Source organism: Salvelinus namaycush, chromosome 12 (genome assembly GCF_016432855.1).
Source record: "Salvelinus namaycush isolate Seneca chromosome 12, SaNama_1.0, whole genome shotgun sequence".
Taxonomy (NCBI): Eukaryota; Metazoa; Chordata; class Actinopteri; order Salmoniformes; family Salmonidae; genus Salvelinus; species Salvelinus namaycush.
In genome coordinates, this window is record NC_052318.1 from 31,649,672 (window position 1) to 31,661,137 (window position 11,466).

The window sequence follows — 11,466 nt, forward strand, 5'->3', positions numbered from 1 at the left end:
CTAAGGGTTTAAGCTATTGAATAAATCATTCTTGAATACTCCTTTTATGAGTCAGACCGACAGCAGCCGGATTCCTGAAACAAGTGAAAGAGCTGTGGGGCTGCCAGTGTTTTGACATGGAGGATAAGGGCATGGAAGGTGTGTGGGTTGTCTGTCTGGAGGGGGGTCTGGAGGGGCTGCAGATAAATGAGACTCACTGGAGCAGTAAGAGGCATCTGGCACTGTGCTGGCCTCTCCAAGAGCTCTACTCTATTCTCTGGGTTTCCCTCATACTAAAAAACACCATTAAAACAATGGGTAACACTTGACACCCTGCTCGTTATGCCTTCATGACAATGACGTAAACATGTCATATTCATTCTTTTAAATTACAAGATTTCGAATGTATTTACATGTATTTACGCCACCCGGGGGCCTCCCGGGTGGCGCAGTGGTCTAGGGCACTGCATCGCAGTGCTAGCTGCGCCACCAGAGTCTCTGGGTTCGCGCCCAGGCTGGGCTGGGTTCGCGCCCAGGCTCTGTCGCAGCCGGCCGCAACCGGGAGGTCCGTGGGGCGACGCACAATTGGCATAGCGTCGTCCGGGTTAGGGAGGGTTTGGCCGGTAGGGATATCCTTGTCTCAGTATGTAATGTAATGTAAAATGTAATAAAATGTATGCACTCTACTGTAAGTCGCTCTGGATAAGAGCGTCTGCTAAATGACTAAAATGTAAAAATGTAATACACGTTACAGATGATTCCGAAAAGACACATTCCAAGACAATTGGTCAAATTTAAAGCTGGAATCCGTAGTGGTGAAACACGCAATATTGCAACAACAAAAACGTTACTTCAAATGACAAACACAGGCATCATTGCATATCATTGCATGCGTGAAAGAACAGCAGAGTATGTACTATAATTATTTTTACCACGAGGCAGGATGCGCCTCTGCCCCGTTTAAATAAAACAATAACAAATACACCTTGTGCGCCCAGTGGCGCTGTTTCAACTTTTGCAGATGTTAGCTTTAAACGTATACTATATCAGACCCGGCCCGCACATTTTGGTAATGTCAATGAAATATACTGTATGAGGAAAATAACAGAAGCAGAAAATTACAGGTTTTAATGGCTTTTGAAACCAGCAAGTCACGTCTCTGTCAGGTTGAGCAGTTGTCATGTCACACAACCACAAGTCTATTAAGACACAGTCAACATATCAACTGTTATACTCATGAAGAAACGGTCCTACTACAGTTTGTTTAGTGAATCCCAGATCTTTAGGTTTTCACTCCAGCCCTATTCTTTCGCAACTGATTCTCATAATTAGCTAGTTGATAAGCTGAATCAGGTCAGTTACAACTGGGGTTGGAGTGAGCAGGAACAGGGTTGGAGAGCCCTGCTCTAGGGTAAATTCCTCAACAGACACCTCTACCACCTCCAGGTCAGATTGGAAAGGGTCATGGTTCATCTCACTGGCACTAGTGGTCTTCTCTGTGACTCTCAGGCAGGATATGTGGCCATTCCATTGCTGTTCTGAGAAACATGGAGAAAGAAACCACTGCTGTGCTCAGTGCTGCAAGGTTCCTCAAAGAATAGGGGAACAGCTTCATTTGACCTTACGACAGGAAAATGCAGATTTATTGATGTCGAGGGGACATGTGAAGTGCAGAAATTCAAGTTATGCACTGATCTCAAGTTAGGATTTGGCTCCATGTCCATATTGGTCAAGAATGACAGTGAAATGTCCCCTGCAAGCCCAGGCTAACAACAGAACAAAATACCAAAAGTTACGGCCGTGCCATGGTACGGCTGTGCTTTATGTGATACCTGATGGGCCTGAATATGCTCAAAGCTGGGGAACTCTGCGTCTTAGCAGCTACCACCTTAGTGCAAAACTATAAGTGTACCACAATAAGTGTTTATAGCAATACATATTTGGCATGGTATAAAAACAGCATAACATCTACATTATACTTTGTTTCACATGATGACAATCTTTGTCAGCACAAGGGGGATGAGGGAGAATCTTTGATTGAGGCAGGGTTAACATGAGGTTTCTTCTCCAACTGTCTCTTTCAGTAGATGGCACAGGGGCCAGTAGGACAGAGGCCAGGGCACTACAGATGACCACAGCCAGGACCGTGTCCCTGGGGCTGGACGAAACCATGACTGAAAGGGGCACCGGGTTCACCCTGCTCCTGCCTAAACAGTAAACACGCAAATACACACGCACTGTTTATCCTTAGGTGCAATACTGCCTACATACCTTTAATAATAGAACAGTTATGACACCCATTTTCTCAAAGTATGCCATGGAGATGTCTTTTTAAGTGTGGGATGAGTCAGATTTGTAATTGAGTGTGGGTTCAGTGTGTGTCTACATGTGTTTGTAGGCTACTGTGTGTTTTGGCATGTGTATATTTTGTCTTTTAGTGAGGCATTGAATGCTCTCTCATAAGTCCTCTTTAATAGTGGCTTCTCAGAGCCAAAGACGCAGCACGAGTCTGGTTGTCTCTGTTTCCCCAAATCCTTCCTGCTCATCAGTTCAGATAGAGGACAACCTATTGAAACAAGGTCACATGCTGATCTAATCTTAACACTGTTCTGTGCCAAAACCACTTTAGGACATACCCCCAGGGCATCATCAAGGGGTTAGCTTGGAAGTACAAACTACGGTAAGATCCTTCAGGATATGCAAGAACTTACTTGTGCTGGCCTAGACATTGTTTTAGTTTTTTAATCGTCACTATGAATGAAATGCCGCTCAATCACAACTGGAGGCTGTAGAGATAAGACACTTGGAGAGCACCCTCACTCTGGGATACAACAACCTATTTGTCTCATACGAATTTAACATTGCAACTACAAGAGTGGAGTGGGAAAATATCAAAACAGATGCTCTTGAAATCATCTAAAATCATCTGAGCTTCAATACCGGGAGTATTTTTAACATCTAACAGTAGGTTGTAACATCTGGGAAATGTGCTCTTTTTTCAACCCCATTTGACTGCCAAGTTACACACAGAGAGATACTGAGGTTCAACAGCCAGCTAGCTCACACTCTACTACAAAACAATGGTGGGCATGATTTGATCTTCCAAGAATTTCATTTGAGGCTGGTACATAGTGGATATGTGGGCAAACAATCCCAAAAAGATGTTTAAACAGACAGACATCGGTAAAGCACATTTCACATGTTCCCTGGAAATATTTTCCTGAATTAATCTAAAAGTGGTACAGTAACATTAAGTGTGCATGTGATAGGGATGCACCCTACATGGACTGAAGCACAGTCTTGCCTATGGGAGATAATTTGCATTGATGAAAAGGCCAACTCACAGAGAGGCTCATAGGCAGGAGGAGGGTCTCCACAGGGTACACAGTCCATGTCCTGAAACACACTCAGTTTGGTTTTCTTATAGGACATGTAATATAAACAACAGCATTAGTGGCAGAATGGGTGCACACTTCAGAGATAATGGGAGGATCAGACAGTAGCTATTCTCACCTGGGCAGTGAGTCTCCACACACGGCGTTGCCTGTGGCGGTGCAGTTAGCCTTTTGAAGGCGGCTGGCGTGGACACATGATAGACACGACTTGCATTTTTGCCCTCCTGCCTCCTCTTCGTAGCTGCCAGGTCTACAGGGCACACAGCAGGCACCCGCCCTGTAGCCAAATCCACATTCCTGTGGGGATTAACCCACACACATACAGGAGACCCAGCTGATTGGGAGGTGGTGATGTGGGGGTTGGGAGTTCCCTGACAGTGGCTGTGAGAAAAAGAGAGACAACTTGCATAGAGGCATGTTACAAACCTCATATTCTGGGGGTTCTCAGGTGCAGTCAATGAAACCGGATGGCCATGAACACTTGAGAAGCTACAGTAACTTACTTTGTGCTGGTCTGACTGCCAGGAGTTTAAACCACCTGTGTCTGATTGGAAAGTGCATAGTGTGAAGCTGTGTAAGAAAGTTTGAATACTTGGCACAAATATAGTAGCTTATGCATTAATGTTTAATTCAAAACATAAATAGGATACTCTGTATGGGATAGGATAAATGTGGCATGTCAACACAGTACGTGACAAGAAAGACATTCATTATATTTACGCTGCCTTCGGAAAGTATTCAGACCCCTTGACTTTATCCACATTTTGTTACGTTACATCCTTATTCTAAAATTGATTAAATAAAAATACTCCTCCGCAATCTGCACACAATACCCCATAATGACAAAGCAAAAACAGGTTGAGAAATTTTTGCTAATCTATTAAAAATAAAAAAAAACAGTAAGTATTCAGACCCTTCACTATGAGACTCGAAATTGAGCTCAGTTACATCCTGTTTCCATTGACCATCCTTGGTATGTTTCTACAACTTGGAGTCCACCTGTGGTAAATTCAGTTGATTGGACATGATTTGGAAAGGTACACACCTGTCTATATAAGGTCACACAGCTGACAGTGCATGTCAGAGCAAAAACCAAGCCATGAGGACGAAGGAATTGTTTGTAGAGCTCCGAGACAGGATTGTTTCGAGGCACAGATCTGGGGAAGGTTACCAGAACATTTCTGCAGCATTGAAGGTCCCCAAGAACACAGTGGCCTCCATCATTCTTAAATGGAAGGAGTTTGGAACCACCAAGACTCTTCCTAGAGCTCGCGCCCGGCCAAACTGAGCAATCAGGAGAGAAGGGCCTTAGTCAGTGAGGTGACCAAGAACCTGATGGCCACTCTGACAGAGCTTTAGAGTTCCTCTGTGGAGATGGGAGAAGCTTCCAGAAGGACAACCATCTCTGCAGCACTCCGCCAATCAGGCCTTTATGGTAGAGTGGCCAGACGAAAGACACTCATTCGTAAAAAGCTCATGACAGCCCGCTTGGAGTTTTCCCAAAGGGACCTAAAGACTCTCAGACCATGAGAAACAAGATTATCTGGTCTGATGAAACATAGATTGAACTCTTTGGCCTGAATGCCAAGCGTCACGTCTGGAGGAAACCTGGCACCATCCCTACGGTGAATCATGGTGGTGGCAGCATCATGCTGTCGGGATATTTTTCAGAGCAGGGACTGGGAGACTAGTCAGGATCGAGGCAAAGATGAATAGAGCAGGGGCCTCTTGAGTGGCGCAGTGGTCTAAGGCACTGCATCGCAGTACTACCTGTGCCACTAAAGATTCTGGGTTTGAGTCCAGGCTCAAGGGGCGGCGCACAATTGGCCCAGCATCGTCCGGGTTAGGGGAGGGTTTGACCGGCAGTGATGTCCTTGTCCCATCGCACACTAGCGACTCCTGTGGTGGGCCGGGCGCAGTGCATGCTGACACGGTCGCCAGGTGTACGGTGTTTCCTCCGACACATTGGTGCGGCTGGCTCCCGGGTTAAGTGGGCATTGTGTCAAGAAGCAGTGTTGCTTGGTTGGGTTGTGTTTCGGAGGACACACGGCTCTCGACTTTCGCCTCTCCCGAGTCAGTACGGGAGTTGCAGCGATGAGACAAGACTGTAACTACCACGAAATTGGGGAGAAAAGGGGGGTTACATTTTTTTCAAATAAAAAAGATGAACAGAGCAAAGTCCAGAGAGATCCTTGATGAAAACCTGCTCCAGAGTGCTCAGGACCTCAGACTGAGGCAAAGGTTCACCTTCCAACAGGACAACGACCCTAAGCACACAGCCAAGACAACGCTGGAGTGGCTTCGGAGAAAATCTCTGAATGTCTTTGAGTGGCCCAGCCAGAGCCCGTACTTGAACCCAGTCGAACATCTCTGGAGAATCCTGAAAATAGATGTGCAGTAACGCTCCCCATCCAACCTGACAGAGCTTGAGAGGATCTACAGAGAAGAATGGGAGAAACTCCTATTTTTGCTTTGTCATTATTCGGTATTGTGTGTTGATTGATGAGGATTTTTTAAATAAAATACATTTTAGAATAAGGCTGTATGTAACGTAACAAAATGTGGAAAAAGTCAAGGGGTCTGAATACTTACCGAATGCACTTCATACAATAGCATAACTGGTTGTATCAATAATATTGACAGAAGCTATCAAGTTTTACTACTCATTATAGATAGCTCCTGTCCAGGACCCCATTGACTGCATTCTCTATCCTCCTCTGCTGTTCCATGAAGCTGCCCAAGGGCATCACTCAAACTTCAGATGCACTACAACAAATGAAAAACTCCATTCGTAAATGTGTAAATGAAAAACATGCCTTTCCAAATAGCACTAAATAATCAGCTCCAATAAAAGGGACAGAATCTTCTTTAGCTTCCACTCCATGTTAACCATTTTGTCTCAGAGTTAGGTAAACATTTCCTTTTTCTGCCAATACCTGGATCAGAATCAATAGGCTAATACCTTCATACCACCCATGCTCATAATAATGCGATTAAATGGTCCATCTTCTGATACATCCAATGTTCAATGATATATTAAGTAGGCCTACATAGGCTCCCGAGTGGCTTAGCGGTCTAAGGAACTGCATCTCAGTGCTTGAGGCGTCACTATAGACACCCTGCTTCGATTCCAGGCTGTATCACAACCGGCCATGATTGGGAGTCCCATAGGGCGGCGCACAATTGGCCCAGCGTCGTCAAGGGTTTGGCCGGTGTAGGCCGTAATTGTAAATAACAATTTGTTCTTAAATGACTTAAATAAAGTTTAAATAAAATAATACATAAAAAGAAGTAGATATCTGGCAGACCTGACGTATGCAGGTAACAGCCTTTATTCCATAATGGGTCCCTAGAGTATATCGTGTCCCAACATTATTATGTTGCTGCCTGCCTTGACGTCACCAGACACTAACATATCAAGTTCCCCCTGAACATTGTGAACAATGTTCACATCAGTACACTCTGCATGATCGAATTCATCCCCCTGAACATTGTGAGCGATTTTCACATCTGTACACTCTGCTTGATCAAATTCATTCAACTTTTCCCAGGCAAAACAAGCAACAGAGTTGGGTTGCCATATTAAGTGGCCACTAGAGTCGATCACCATGCATGTACATTGTTTTAGATATGACGCTGGGGAAAAACTCTTGAAATTGACAAATGTTTCTTTATTAAAAAGTACTTCTGAACTTTCACATTTTTCTAAAAAGGCATTTTGCATACATTTCAGGCGAGACTGTATATCTATGATGATATTCTTTATAAAGACGATCCCAGGTAGATAATGGAGTGTGTTCTGTTAACACTTGTGACTGTTGTCATGGCAGGTGGAAGTGTGACCAGCCTTGGACCGGTACAGTCTCCCATCAGCACACACACACTTCATACAGCTGCTCCCCAGGACTTCCTGTCTTTTCCTATCCGCACAGAGGTAACCTCGCACCATCTCAGCATCCAGAATCAACTGCAGAATCAAATCAAATCAAATAATATTTGTCACATGCGCCGAATACAACAGGTGTAAATGCTACAGTGAAATGCTTACTTACAAGCCCTTAACCAACAATGCAGTTTTAAGAAAATACCTAAAAAAGTACAAAATAAAAGTAACAAATAATTACAGAGCAGCAGTAAGATAACAATTGTGACGCTATGTACATAGCGGAATGGGGGTGAGAATGGGGGTGTGCTCGGTCCTCCTTTTCCTGTAGTCCACAATCATCTCTTTTGTCTTGATCATGTTGAGGGAGAGGTTGTTGTCCTTGCACCACACGGTCAGGTCTCTGACCTCCTCCCTATAGGCTGTCTCGTTGTTGTCAGTAAACAGGCCTACCACTGTTGTGTCATCGGCAAACTTAATGATGGTGTTGGAGTCATGCCTGGCCGTGCAGTCATGAGTGAGCAGGGAGTACAGGAGGGGACTGAGCATGCAACCCTGAGTGGGCGGATGTGTTGTTACCTACCCTTACCACCTGGAAGCAGCCCGTCAGGAAGTCCAGGATACAGTTGCAGAGGGAGGTGTTTAGTCCCAGGGTCCTTAGCTTATTGATGAGCTTTGAGGGCACTATGGTGTTGAACGCTGAGCTGTAGTCAATGAATAGCATTCTCACATAGGTGTTCCTTTTGTCCACGTGTGAAAGGGCAGTGTGGAGTGCAATAGAGATTGCATCATCTGTGGATCTGTTGGGGCGGTATGCAAATTGGAGCGGGTCTAGGGTTTCTGGGATAATGGTGTTGTTGTGAGCCATGACCAGCCTTTCAAATACCTTCATGGCTACAGACGTGAGTGCTACGGGTCGGTAGTCATTTAGGCAGGTTACCTTAGTGTTCTTGGGCACAGGGACTATGGTGGTCTGCTTGAAACACGTTGGTATTACAGACTCAGACAGGGACAAGTTGACAATGTCAGTGAAGACACTTGCCAGTTGGTCAGCGCATGCTCGGAGGGGAGAAATAATTTAAACTGATAGCCTACACACTATGATGCACCATTCATTATTTGTTTGGGCACATTGAATTAAAAGAAGACAGTTGATGTATTTTTTTTTCTAACAATAAGACATATATTTGGAAACACTGCTTTACAGTGTCCTTATTACAATGCAATTACATTAATAAATACAGTGTAATAAGTATTGTAATCAGGACACTGAAGTAAAGTGTTGCCGTGTATGCTATCATAGATTTAGTGGTGTTACCCCCAGCCTTTTTCTTACCACTCCATCCATAGAGAGTAGAGAGATGTCCATTCTGGACACTGCCTGGGCAGTGCCGGACACTGCTTTGATATGGACTCCCTTTGGAGCATCCAGGTGGAGGGTACGGGTGGGGGCCTCTAGCCTGACCACACAGAAAGATGGGGTATACAGTAAAATATATGATAATAAGAGAATGGACAATTGGTGCATACTTCACACTTACACGGTGGAATAGGACTTGTGAATTATTTGCATGCGCAACAATAAGACTTTAGGTAGCAGCAAATCCAAACATTGGCAGTTTAGAACATTTTATTAATTATACATGAAAATGAATTCAATTATGTTATCAATTAGAATTCAGAAGATATTTGAATTGCATTAGTTTGCAGAGGCTGGAAGAACTGTGGGCAACTTCACTGGGGTTTTCACCAAACAATATGAGCCAATGACAGGGCTATTTATACCCAGCATCTCTAAGCTGTTGCTATGAGACCCATGGATCCCTCCAAATAAGAAACCATCTTAATACCCCTCTGATACCTCTTATCTTAATTAAATATGTAAATTGGATTCCCTTATTTAAAAAAAAGCTTTAAGTGTTCTCTTAACATCAACAGTAAGCCTCTGAATACATAAGTTCCAACTTATTGGTCTGCCCACTCATGTACACAAGAGAACAGAGGTCTTTACTCCCACCCACTGGCACTACATGGAGTGTGTGACATAAGGATTTAGAATTGTTATAAGGTAGGACACTTTGTATGCTGAGGGAGAGAACGAGCAGAGCACTGTGCATTCTGAAGGCCACATACTGGGGTGAACCAAGCTGGAGGGAGAATAACAATGGCACAGGAGACACATGCTGCTCAGAACCCCCAGCGCAGGGGACTGTTGTTCCTGTTACACCTGTGTTGCAGCCTGGGACATTTATATTGAGGAGAGAAGACATCTTGGGAAATGTTGCCCTGCTGTGTGATATTTATGGTAATTGTAAAACATCCAATTCTCTTTAATCACTTAAGGTATGTGTTTAGCAAAGAGATGACAATATTATCAGAAGTCTAATTTAACAATACAAGAAAAGCAAAGGCCTCTCTCCCCTATGATCAGGAAAAACTCCCATTACTTGTCAAAGTTTCAAAGTTACCTCAAGTCCTTGGAAGGCTCTGTCTCTATGGAATGTTCACAAAGAGCACCACCCTGTGGAACATAAATGTAGGAGTGCTGCCCAATTTAGATTATGTTCTTATGGTAACATGTGAATCAGTATGCAGATACATCATGTATGCCACATCCTTTAGTTACATCAGACAACTAGCATAGGATGTTTTATGATTCAACAAAGTTGGACTGTCTTCCTGAATAGTGTGAAATACACTACATACTGTACCTGTAATGGTTAGTTTATCTGTTCCAACAACAACCTATTCTGTACCAGCTGAAAATAAAAATTTCCCAGTGCCCGACATCCCCTTAAAATGTTGTCCTACTGTTTCCATGATCTTCGGACCTAAAGACAAATAATCTATTATATTACCAAAGTGATTCAAACACAGACAAATTAACAATTTTAAGTAAATAGATGCACACAGTGGTTTGAGTTTAAATGTTCCCTACACATCTACTCAAATAGCATTTTGATGCAGCAGAACAGAAATGTTGTCTCCCACATACATATACATTAAGTAGTGGGAGATGTGAGTAAACCCCAATATGTAAAAGATTCTTAAACAAAAGGTGCTTCATAAATGGGATCCATTGAGTTTGCTAAAGGCGTCCGCATACATAGGTTCGGTTTGCTCCTAGCAGATCTCGGCTAGGCGAAGCAAACGTCTGTGGTTCACATACTACCTTAGAAGACTTTGCTTGAAATACTAGAAAGAAGCGACAATATTATTGTTTGTCCCTCTTATAGCCAGTATACACTTCCTCAAAACAGTCCAAATAAATCTGAGATAAAACAAGAAATCTGTCATAAACTGACGCTTTTGCAAAAGAGGTCTTAGTCACGCAATTTTTCATCTAACTAATATGTTTGGTGCAGTATTTCTCAAGTGGAAGAATGTGCATGATAACTAGTCATCTCCCGTGACAGCAAACACTTCCCATCAATAGTTCCCACTCCTACTAGGAGTATTTACTGTTGACCAATCACAGACGAAGGGGCGTAGACTTCGGCTACCGAATTTAGACTTGCCTCAAGAAAAAAATGTGTGTGCACAAACAGCTGAAAAAAACTTGCAGAAGGCCAAAATTAACAAAACGTGACAATTTCGTCATAATATATGCGCAAACTGTTTCGATTGGGAAGTATACGGTGAGATTAATGGGGGTAATTACCGAAACACAATGAATAAGGGTACATTTTAAGGATTTAGGAAAACGAACACAGGGTCTTTATACTAGCTGTCAAATGTAGGGATAGAAAGTTTTCATCATACATTTAATATATGAACCCATAAAGTGAGGAAATATATTTTTCAGGGCTCATGTGGAGGCATCCCATCCATGGCATTTTGATTTGAATACATTAAAAGCTATCCTTTCTGATTCTTCAGAGTTGCCACACTGATATGTCCATTTCTCATAAATCCATTTAGAAGTCCAGTAGGTCTGCATCTTATCAGAGCCACAGAGAAACTCACAGCTCACAGTTCATATCACAGTCATCTAGTGTCATTTGAAAGTAAAAAACATATACTGAACAAAAATATAAATGCAACATGCAACAATTTCAAATATTTTACATGGAGTTCATATAAGGAAATCAGTCAATTTAAATAAATGTATTAGGCCCTAATCTATGGATTTCACATGACTGTGAATACAGATAAGCATCTGTTGGTCACAGATACTGTAGCTTAAAAAAGGTATGGGTGTGGATCAGA